We start from the raw sequence: 12,065 nt of genomic DNA on the forward strand, positions 1-12,065 counted from the left end.
AATCTTTTTAAGAAAGTAATGACCATAAGGAAAAAAACATCTTGAGAGTCAGAAGCCCAGCGGGCGCTGACCCTAGTGGTTCGAAAGGGGTGTCGATTAGTCCCAAGAAGGGAGCGTTGCTCTGGTGGGTGGCTTCAACCGTTTAGCTCCACGAATAAAATGGGCAACCAAACAGTGCTTTCCTACAGAAACACTGTCAGTCAGAACATGACAAGCCGAAATAGTGGCTATGTACGTTTTGTTAGAACTAGGGCATAAGCCAGAGGAGAACTTTTTTTGCAGAAACTCCAGCACTGAAACAATTTGGCAGTAGACTGGGTCTACATGTTTTGCCATGCACCAATTTTCAAATACACTCTATTTGAGGGCATAAGTTATTCTAGTGGAGGGAGCCCTAGCACTTAAAATAATTTTGAATACACTGGCTGAAAGACCAGCATCTTTTAATTGGTTTCCCTCAGGGGCCAGATGTGAAGGTTCCAGAGCTCGGGTGGGGGATGAAATATTGTCCCCTGCGCCTGAGACAGAAGATTCCTCCTCACTGGAATTACCCACGGTGAGCCGTCGAAGGAAAGATATTAGATCCGAGAACCACACTCTGGCTGCCCAACGGGGCGCTATCAGTAAGAGGCGCAAACCCTGTTGACAGACCCTCGCCAGGACTCGCGGGAGCGATGGATGGGCCATAGCGTCCAGACCCAGGGGAGCTGGAGGAGTCAGAGAGTAGTAAAGGGGACATTGTGCTGTTTCTTGCGGGGCGAAGTGGTTCACCTCTGCTACATGAAATCTCATCCAGATTTGACAGAATACTTCAGGGTGGAGTTTCCATTCCCCGTGTGTCACAGCTTGTTTGAACAGCAGATCTGCTCCCACATTCATATGCCTTGAAAGGTAAATCGCCCTGAAGGACAAGAACTTGGGTCAGAGTCAGAAACCGGGGTCTGAACAACATAGAAAGGGTACGAGGCCCCTGGCGCGTAACCCTTATTTTCCTCTGGGGATTGGCCTTCGAGTAAAATCCCCTGGTTTTTAGCCACAACTGAAACGCTTTCATGTGCAGAAGGCCCAAAGGTACAGTATCACCGTGGATGCAGCTGCCATGAGACCTAAAGATCTCTGAAAGTGATGAACAGTCACTTTATGGTCTAGCTTAATTTCCTTGAGGGTGTTGAGAATGGATGAGACACCATATGACACCCAAATATATTGTCCTCTAAACCGGAAGGAGCATGCTTTTTGTGGCACTGAGTCTCAATCCTAATGAATGAAGATGAGCGATATCCCGATGTCAAAGCGCTAGCTCCTAAAACTGGGCCAGAACCAGCCAGTCTATGTAATTCAAAATATGTATGCTCTGGAGTCGTAAAGGAGCCAGAACTGCATCCATGTATTTTGTGTATGTGGAGGGTGAGAGAGCTAGACCAAATGGAAGTACCCGATACTGGTAAGCTTAGCCCCCGAAAGCGAACCTCAGGAACTTCCTGTGTCAATTTGTCTATATAAAACTATGCGTCCTTCAGATCAATTGTCAAAAACCAATCCCTTAGTTGGATTTGAGAAACAATCAGTTTGACAGTCAAGATTTTGAGGCTGTATTCTTTTTTCAGATAGCGGTTTAGCTCGCGAAGATCTAAAATTGGACGCAACTCCCCGTTCCTCTTGGGAACCAAAAGATACCGACTGTAGTATCCTGTCTCTCTGTCTGGTAGGGCAACATGTTCTTTGGCCCCTTTTCCCAGCAACTACTGTAACTTCAGAGTCAGCAGATGCGCCATTTCCGGTTTCACAGAAGTGGAGACCACGCTATTGAAACGCGGAGGGCGATGGGAGAACTGAATCCTGTAGCCTCTCTCTACAGTGCTTAGTACCCAAGGAGATATACTTGGCAGTAGCTTCCACGCTGCCAGTTTCTCCAAAAGGGTCTTGGGCGAATAAGACTAAGGACTTCTTTTTCGTGAAGAAAACAGTACATAGGTCCGACTTTTTGAGGCGGATTGCGAAGTGCGGCGCACTGCACCCCGTCTTACGAGGGGGTGCCCGGCTCATAACACTCTCTTTCGGTGCTTCATGCCTTGCGAGAGTCAGACCCGGTCGGGACTGGGTGGCCGACAGTCCCGACTCCTGAGCACGGTGGGAAAGAAATTTCCCGAATTCTTGTTCATATAATTTCGCCTCCAGAAATCTAGTGGCGACGGAGTTAACAGCATCGCCAAACAGGCTGGAAGGCAAGATGGGGGCATCAAGGAGGAACCCACAATTCTTATCCTTGATGCCCGTAAGATTTAGCCAAAGGTGCCTCTCCGCGGAAACCATCGCAGCCATAAAACAGCCGATAGCACGGGCCGTCAGCAATGTTGCACAAAGAGACAGGTCTGTGGCTCGGCATAGTTCCAGGAACGCCCTATCATGAAGAGCCCTGCCAGTGCTCAAGTCTTTCAGCAGGTCAGCCTGGTAATCCTGCAAAAACTGCCATGGTGTGCAGTAGAGCACTAGCCGGATCAGCTGCCTGAAAGCTTTTCCCCACCAGGGAAGATGTCAGTCTACGCGGCTTGGTAGGGAGTGTATGCTTTTTCAGGGAGGATGATGTCCCAGGAGAGAGATAGCCACAAGCGTCTCTTTTATCTGGGGCATCATCATATAACCCCATGCCTTTGCATCAACGATTTTCGAATGAATCGAAGTTGATGGCACGAAAGAGACGGGATGAATATGGAAAAGATGAAAGAGTTAACTCGTCATGAAGGTCGCCAAAAAAAAGGGAGAGAGAGAGAGAGAGAAAGTATCACTGAGGCTCCTCCCCCGATCACCCGACACAAACCTGTTGATTAATTTTTTTTTTGAGCGCTTGGGGAAATTCCGCTCCCCAGCGAGCGTTATGTTATCCCTCGATCGCATACATTAGTTACCTGCAGTAACTCCTTAATGTCCGCAGAAGCGAGAGAGTAAGGCCTCTCCTGTCCATTCACAAGAAGCGCAAAGGCACGCTTGAAAAGTGGACGGAAAACTTCCTGATCCGGCGAGAGAGAAAGGGGGAATTTGTGTGGAGATCATCACACTTTTGTTTAGAGTGCTTCGCGCGCGGCTTGCATTCCTGGGGTTAAACATTGCAATCTGGCAGACGCTCCGAAAGACATCTATCACGTGGAGTTACGGATCTCCTAACAAACTCCACCATATCGGTGAATTAACACTTTTGTGTTAACTCGTTTGCACACACACACGCACGCAATGCAGTCCTGAAGACAAAAAGATCTGAGAAATGTAATCCAGTTAACTCCTATTTATAACCTGTAGGTGCACTTCATCAGATGACATCACCTGACCGAGGTGTATAGGCCAAAAATTTAGCGTGTTTGATACACACATGCTTAACAACCGGCAACAGAAAAAGATTTTCCCATAGTGTTTTCATCGAGTGTAGCTTTTGAAAGGTAACACATCTGAAGAGGAATTTTTTTGCACCTATAGGGGGCAATAGCTTACTTTTAATGAAGTAGTTTAATAAACTCATGAAATTAGTTTTTAAAGAAAACAATTTATGAATTTATTTTAAATGTTTATTTAAATAAAAACAGCAATAAAAAATTAAACAGATTTAGTTAAAAAATTATTGGCTTTATGAGTTTGTGTTACATTTTTCTGTAATGTTTCCAGTTTATAGTTTTGGTGAAGTGTATGGATTTGTCCCGAAATATCATTTTAAGTATGACATATTATGTAATTTATTTTAAATTACTGACTCAAAACATGAAATATTGATTGATTTATTAATTTATTATGCAGAAAAATGCAGAAAAAGTTACATGTATGGCAGCAGCAGTATACGTGTATGTGCATTATAAACTTCTTTTCACTTCTGTGAACCACTAAGCAAATTTTCACATCTATTTTTTACATGTTGAATAAAAAATTATGACTAGACAGTTTAGGGTAAAAAGTTATTCATTATATGAAATAGATTCTTTGATAATTAAGAAATAACTAAGACATTTGAGGCGACAGGGTGGTGTATTGGTTAGCACTATCTCACCTTCAGGATCTGGGTTCAATTCCCCGCCAGGTTTAAATCCTTTCTTTGTGTTCGCATGTTCTCCCTGTGCTTGGTGGATTGCCTCCGGGTACTCTGGTTTCCTCCCACAGTCCAAAGACCAGCTGATTAGGCTAATTGGTGTTTCCCAAATTGCCCATATTGTGAGTATGTGTGCCCTGCAATGGACTGGCACACTGCCCAGGGTGTCCCTCTCCTTGTGCTCTATCTCTAGGGATAGGCTCCATGCACCCCGCAACCCTGAATACAGGAAAAAGTGGTATAGATAATGAATGAAATTAGACCTTTTAAGGTTATTTTAACAGTTTTAATGAGTTTTCTAAATTACCCATCATTCCCCAGTTAAACTCTATTTTAACTAATTTTTCACCATTCTGAAGTTTGATGTGAACATAACCTGAGACTCTTATGTGTATTTGCATGTGTTCATAAGTATAAACTTAAACACAAATCCACATCCTATCAAATCTCCACTCAGATAAGGAGTGTCCTCTATGCAAATGTCCTTTCCTAAATATATTTAAACAATGAAGATCAAGTGCTATTAGTTATTTTGCTTTAACACACACCATGATCTCTACACCCCTACTACTGCTGCTGCTGGCAGCTGTACACTGTAAGTGTTTTACATTTGATATAATACAGTTTTGTAACATTTTTTTGAAGCAACATTAAAATATTTTCTTTATCAGGTGTTCACTGTGTTGAGCTGATCCAGCTTGCATCCTCAGTAGTAACCCCTGGTCAGTCACTGACTCTGACCTGTAAACTGTCTGGATATTCAGTAACTGATAGCAGCTACTGTAAAAATTGGATACGACAACCTGCAGGAAAAACCTTGGAGTGGATCGGAGAGATATGTAGTAGTGGTAGCACTAATTACAGTGAGAAACTAAAAAGCAGGTTTCAGATTTCCAGAGACATGTCCAGCAACACAGTAACATTAAAAGGACAACACATGCAGACTGAAGACACAGCTGTGTATTACTGCGCTCGGGAACCACAGTGAGACAGATCAACAACATCCCTGTACAAAAATTTCCAATACAGAAATATTCAAGTTCAAGTAGGCTTTATTGTGACTTCAACCATATACAGTGAGTACACAGTGAAACGAAACAACGTTCCTCCAGGACCAAGGTACTACATGCAACATAAATTTACAACATAAATCAACAGAAAAACTAAACTAGCTAACTAAGAGGCCTAGTTAGCTGGATAGCGGAGACAAGACAAATTGACCTGACAACATAAATTAACAACATAAATTAACAACATAAATTAACAAAAACTAACTAGCTATCCCAGGAAGGAAGACTATCTACGTTTTTTTTGTTATTACAGACAACATAAATTGCACATGCAAATGTGCAAACAAGAGCAACAAAGTGACAGTGCGACAAACACGACATAACATAATACTCTAGTTAGTGGAGAAACAGTAAATGTTCCTTAACGTAGCAGCAAGAATTAAGAAGTTAGTGCAAAGCTAATCCAGTAAAGTATATTGTGCAAAAGAGCATTTAGAGGTTAGTGTGTACGATAGTATGGTAGTGTAGGTCAGTGTGTTTGCGCTTGTGTTGATAAGTCAGTCCAGTAACAATGTTTTGAGGTAGTTGACATAAGCTGAGTGATAATGTTTGTGTGTGTGTGTAGTCCCTTTTTTTTGAGGGGACGGGTGGCTTGAGGAAAAAAGCTGTTGCACAGTCTGGATGTGTGTGCCCGAATGTACCTTTTTCCAGATGGCAGGAGTGTGAAGTGTGTGTGAAAGGGGTGTGTCTGATCAGCCACAATGCTGGTGGCTTTGCGGATGCAGCGTGTGGAGTAGATGTCTTCAATAGAGGCAAGAGAGACCCTGATGATCTTTTCTGCTGTCCTCTATCGGCTGTAGGGTCTTGCGGTCCAATATGGCACAATTCCCAAACCAGACAGTGATGCAGCCGCTCAGGATCCTCTCGATAGTTCCTCTATAGAACGTGGTCAGGATCGGTGGTAGAAGCTGGGCCTTCCTCAGTCTTCTCAAAAAGAAGAGACACTGTTGGGCTATCTTGTGCAGGGAGCTGGTGTTAAAGGACCAGCTGAGGTCCTTCTCCAGGTGGACACCCAGGAATTTGGTGCTTTCGACGATCTCCACAGAGGAGCCGTTGATGCTCAGTGGAGAATGGTCACTTTATGTTCTCCTAAAGTCAACAACCTTCTTTGTCTTGTCAACATTCAGAGACAGGTTGTTGTCTTTACACCAGTTTGTTAGCCTCTGCACTTTCTCTCTGTACGCTGACTCGTCGTTCTTGCTAATGAGACCCACCACAGTCGCGTCATCAGCAAACTTGATGATGTAATTCGAACTGTGTGTGTCGCTACACAGTCGTGAGTCAGCAGTGTGAACAGCAGGGGACTAAGCACACAGCCTTGTGGGGCCCCAGTGCTCAGTGTGGTGGTGCTGCAGGTGCAGTTCCCGATCCGTACTGACTGAGGCCTTCCGCTTAGAAAGTCCAGTATCCAGTTCCCGAGGGAGGTGTTCAGGCCCAGCAGGCTCAGCTTCCCGATCAGTTGTTGGGGGATGATAGTGTTGAATGCTAAGCTGAAATCTATGTACAGCATTCAAATGTATGTGTCCTTATTGTCTAAGTGTGTGAGGGCAAGATGGGGTGTAGTGTTGATGGTGTCGTCCGTTGAGCGGTTAGGACAGTACGCAAATTACAGTAGGTCCAGTGAGGGGGGCAGCAGGGTCTTGATGTGTCTTATGAAGAGCCGCTAGAAGCACTTCATGATGATGGGTGTAGTGCAACGGGACGGTAGTCATTGTGGCAGGACACAGAAGACTTCTCAGGCACGGAGACGATGGTGGTGGCCTTGAAGCACGTGATCTTGAATGACAGCGCTGTTTAGAGAGATGTTGAAAATGTCGTGAGAACATTTGCCAGCTGTTTTGCACATTCTCTAAGCACTCTGCCTGAAATGTTGTCTGAGTCAGCAGCTTTACGTAGGTTGACTGTGCGTAGAGTTTTCCTCACCTCAGCTGTAGTGAAACACAGCACCTGGTCGTTCGGAGGAGAGGTGGTCTTCCATGCCGCCACATCATTCTGCCTGTCAAACCGAGCGTAGAAGTGTTCAGTGCATCTGGGAGGGAGCCGTCACCGTTACAGGTAGGTGATGTCGTCCTGTAGTGAGTGATGGCTTGTAAGCCCTGTCACATGCGCCATGTGTCACCGCTGTCTCTGAAGTGGTTGTGAATTCTCTAAGCGTGTGTGCGCTTTGCCTCTCTGATGGCCCGAGAAAGTTTGGCCCTTGCTCTTCTAAGGGCCACCTTGTCTCCCGCTTTGAGGGGCAGAGTCTTGGGTCCTCATAAGTGCACACACGTCCGCAGTAATCCTCGGTTTATGATTGGGTCATGGGATGATGCTCTTGAAAACAGTGACGTCATTGGTGCAGTTGTTGATGTAGCTGGTCACTGATGATGTGTACTCCTCCAACACGGTGAAGTCGCCGTAAGTTGCAGCCTCCCTAAACATCTTCCAGTCAGTGTTCTCAAAACAGTCCTGAAGAGCAGAGATGGCTCCTGCTGGCCAGGTTTTCACCTGCTTCAGAACCGGTTTTAAAGAGCAAACGCCCACTACCAGACATCTGCCAGATGAAAAAGATGACGTCACATAGACGTCTCCGCGACATGTGTGTGCTATCTGGGCACCCCGACCCCCACCGAACTGATGCGATCAAACTGCAATACAGAGATGAAGATGGCGGCTTAATAGACTATTCGCGGTAAGTGGTGTTTTATTTTATAAAATTTGTTTGGGGTAATTTACAGTTTACTTCCCAGTTTAATTTTTTATTGCCCGTTTTGAAAATCACTGGCAGCACCAGCAGCAGTCAGATGTGACTTTAGATAACTTAATGATCTGTTTACCAAGTCTGGAGTTAAACATTACAGCTTACTGTCAGTGTCACAAACTTGCGTTTATTTATTCTTTGGGTAAGAGTTAATCTACATGTTATTTTTGTGAAGATAATGTGATACAGTTTATGAAGGACACAAGCTGAGGATAAATGTACAGGAGCTAGCAAGCTAAACGCTCATAACCGGGATTTTATTTATTTTTTTTTATTTATTTTTTTATATTTTGCCGTGACTTTGCATGGTAGCGCAAGCGCTTAGTTAACAAGCTGGATAAAATTTGTTAGCTAACGCTAACAAAGTTCAATGGTTAACATTGCACAGTTTATTTACATTGCAGAATTCCCCAAAACAGTATTTTACACACTTTGTTGAGGTAGCTGTTGAGGGAGCTGTTGAGGGAGCTGTAGTAAGAATGACGTCACAGTGCAACAGATTTAGAATGATGTTTGGTCAGGTCTATATTCTGAACATAGAACTGCAAAACGTCTAATACTTTGGGGGAAACAAAGACTTAAACTGTTTCATCTTTAATAGTTTTTAAAATTGATATTTTAATATAAAAGAACTAGATAGAGACTGATAAGCAGCTGGTGTTATCCGGGTATTTTAATGACCTTTAAGCAAAATACAACTTGTATTCACCTGTTTTATACAAATTACTGTTTTACCTTTGCCTAGTTTTGGAAGAATAAATTTTATTTTTAAAGTCATGTGGGCATGTTTTACAGTAATTGTTGGGGGATTGTTTGGGTATTTAAAAAAAAAATTTACTTGAACCAACTACTTCAGTGCGCAAAAAATGGGAGACAACTTTGTTTTAAATAGTCAGAGAGTTGAGCTAATCAGTAATAATATTAATAATAATAATTATTATTGTCATAGAAACAAATAAAAACAACAGTTGATCATATGTATCTGTGCTAGTTTGTGTTTGTGATTACGTGACCCATAATCATTTTTTTAAGGTATAAATGAATTTTTGGGTTTTAAGAACTCCATTAAAAGAGCAAAGACAAACTTGGGAGGAGTGGAAGGTGAGAAACCTTAGTGGAGAATACTGACTATGACATGGTGCTAACTGCTCTGTGTGTTTTTTATTTATTTATTTATTTATTTTTGGCGGGGGGGGTTCTTTAGACTTGTCTGTGCGCAAATGTGTTTGTGTCAAAGCCAACGGAGAAATGCAGGAACGCACACAGGCACCTCTCTATCCACAAATGCTTTAACTGTCGTCATGTAAATTGTTGATTAAACCTATGAACACAGCTGTTTAGCATCAGTCCTAAACACAAGGTCTGTTTTTGTCCTTAACTAAAAGACCACAATACGTTAATAATTTACACAATGATAACATTGTTTATTTTGCGGAATAGGGTAATAAGCAACATTTAAAATAAAACAAACCAGTGTATAAAGTGCTGTGTATAACCAAGTGCCCTAACAAACATAGCAACAGTGTACAGTACAGAGTGTGTGCTGGGGGGGATTGGAAGGTGAATGAGGATAATCATTTACAAGATAGTCAGAGGTGTGAATTAATGCGCATCTCCGCTTTCCTCTTCAGGGTGTGTGTGTGTGTGTGTGTTTAAGGTTCCCAGGGGTGCATTCTTAAATTCAGTCTGTCTGAATCTTTATAAACGCCAAGTTGGGAAAATCATGTTTGAGAAAACGACAACAATTAAACACTTGATCATTTGCGTCTGTGCAATTTTTGGACCCAAATAATTTTTTTCTTAGTTTTTCTTAGTTTTCTTAGAACTTCATTAAATGACAAACTTAGGAGGAGTGTAATGTGAGAATGTACTGACTTCCCCCATTACAGTGCATCTTTAATAAGCCATATTGGTTTCGAGTCAGAAGTAAAATTAATGAAAGACGGAGAAGCCCCGTAAACTTTAGCTAGGGGCTGACTTTAAAAATAATTGTTGATTTGTTTTTATATTTATGCTTTTTGCATATATTTTTTAAATGTTCAAATGAACGTTTTAAAGTATATCATTTGTTGTGTCATCTGTTTACAGTGTTGGCTGATTTGGTGATTGAGACCCATGGGTTACATTGTTTATTATTGATTGTTCAAGAAGGTACTTAAACAAGCTTCAATTAGTTCAGAATGCAGCAGCGAGAGTCCTCACTCGAACCAGAAGATACGAGCACATCACTCCTATCTTATCCACATTGCATTGGCTTTCTGTGAAATTTCGCATCGATTGTAAAATACTACTCTCATTGTATAAAGCATTAAATGGTCTCGCGCCGCGGTATCTGAGTGAACTGCTAGTGTCTTACAATCCGTTACGTCTACTTCGATCAAAGGATGCAGGCTGCTTGTCAGTACCACGTATTACTAAAACTACCGCAGGGGGCAGAGCTTTTTCTTACATAGCCCCAAAGTTTAGATGCTGTCCTCCCCACTCTCATTGATCACTCAGGTTTGTTGACTGTGAGGTGATTGGTTGCCTTTACATCTCAGGAAGCCCTCATGTCTGTGTTTCCTTCTGGCGCTCCCTTTTTAGTTATGCTGTCATAGTTAGTCTTGCCGGAGTCTCCATACCTAACTGCCATCTCTCCATCTCTTTTGCTCTTTCCGCTTCTGCTCTCTCTTCTCTCTCTCTCTCCCTCTCTCTTCTTTTTCCTCTACCTATCTCTCTGTCGAGCTATACATGTCGCTCCTGAGCTGCCAGTGATTCAGACCTCCTCTGCCCTCTGGACCTGTCTACCTCGTCCTGGAGTCCTGCTTCTGATTGGAGATCTCATCACATGGATGCCCCTTGTAGTCTGCCTGGGATGCGTTTGGTGACTGGGGATGGATCCACTTTTCCATAAACTGATGCAGACAGTTGTTCTCTGGGGACCTGTGACTTTAGTCGCTCAATAGTTCAGGACTGGAAATTATTACAGTCTACCTGAGCCTCCAGGAACAAACTGGACTTTAATCTTACACATCTCCTCTTATACTAAACTTCCAGTCTTGCATAATATTATGCACATCAATCCCTGCTATCTGTTTTCACACAGATGAGGATGGGTTCCCTGTTAAGTCTGGTTCCTCTCAACGTTTCTTCCTATTACCATCTCAGGGAGTTTTTCCTTGCCACTGTTGCCGTCGTCCTAGGCTTGCTCACCAGGGACAATCATATCATTTTATTTCATACACATTCACATTTCATACATTCTTTTGATTGTGTAAAGTTGCTTTGTGACAATGTAAATTGTTAAAGGCGCTATACAAATAAAATTGAATTGAATTGAATATTAGTGGTAAGCCAGGCTTTAGTAGCCTTGGACAAATCACAATATACGCCCTCTCTTGCGCATGCGCTCGCTCTCTTATTTACTCTCGCATGCACACATACACACACATACTGTACAGGCAAGAATCACGAAACTATGGCAAAAATATATAAGCAGTGAAAAATACAGTAGTAAACCATACAGTATGTGATCCCTGTCCTGCGATAACAGGCGCTAACCCTCTGTAACTGTTTAGTTATTTTAGTATTGTTTTCAAGTGTACATGTTTATCGGGATTCAATCCGTCTCTGCTGCCGCATCTATTCACAGTTGTTATAAATGATTAATGACCCATCAGATTTTTGATGGGGGAACATTATGCTGATTAAATGGAATTGTGGGTAATTTTTTAAATAAATTTTAACTTGAAAAATTAGTTAGTCTTGATTTACGACCACCAAGCATCATCAAGTATCATGTATGTTCTTCTCAAAACCGCGCTACGGAATTGTGGGTTATTGTCTCCCATGCTCCAACAGTAGTATTGATTAAAGAATTACGTTTAAATAATACTGTATTTTAATCTATTTTATGCAGTTTGTAATTTTACAGCATATTTATAAACAGTGAAAAAAAGTCTAATATATAAATCTAATATATGTTTATTGCACACAATATTTTATATATGTTTATTGCATATATTTTATTGAGGTAAATTGCCTGGTGGAAAAAATTGTTCTTGTTCTGACGGTCCTGGTGTTCGGTGCTCTGTAACGCAGACCGGACGACTAAAGTTCAAAGAAAAGGTGGCTTGAGTGTGAGGGGTCCAAAGCAGTGATACTCTGAATAGATAGTTGGTTCTTGAAAGGTGAGCAGGAGAGTAAC

The sequence above is a fragment of the Clarias gariepinus genome, chromosome 16 (assembly GCF_024256425.1).
Source record: "Clarias gariepinus isolate MV-2021 ecotype Netherlands chromosome 16, CGAR_prim_01v2, whole genome shotgun sequence".
Taxonomy (NCBI): Eukaryota; Metazoa; Chordata; class Actinopteri; order Siluriformes; family Clariidae; genus Clarias; species Clarias gariepinus.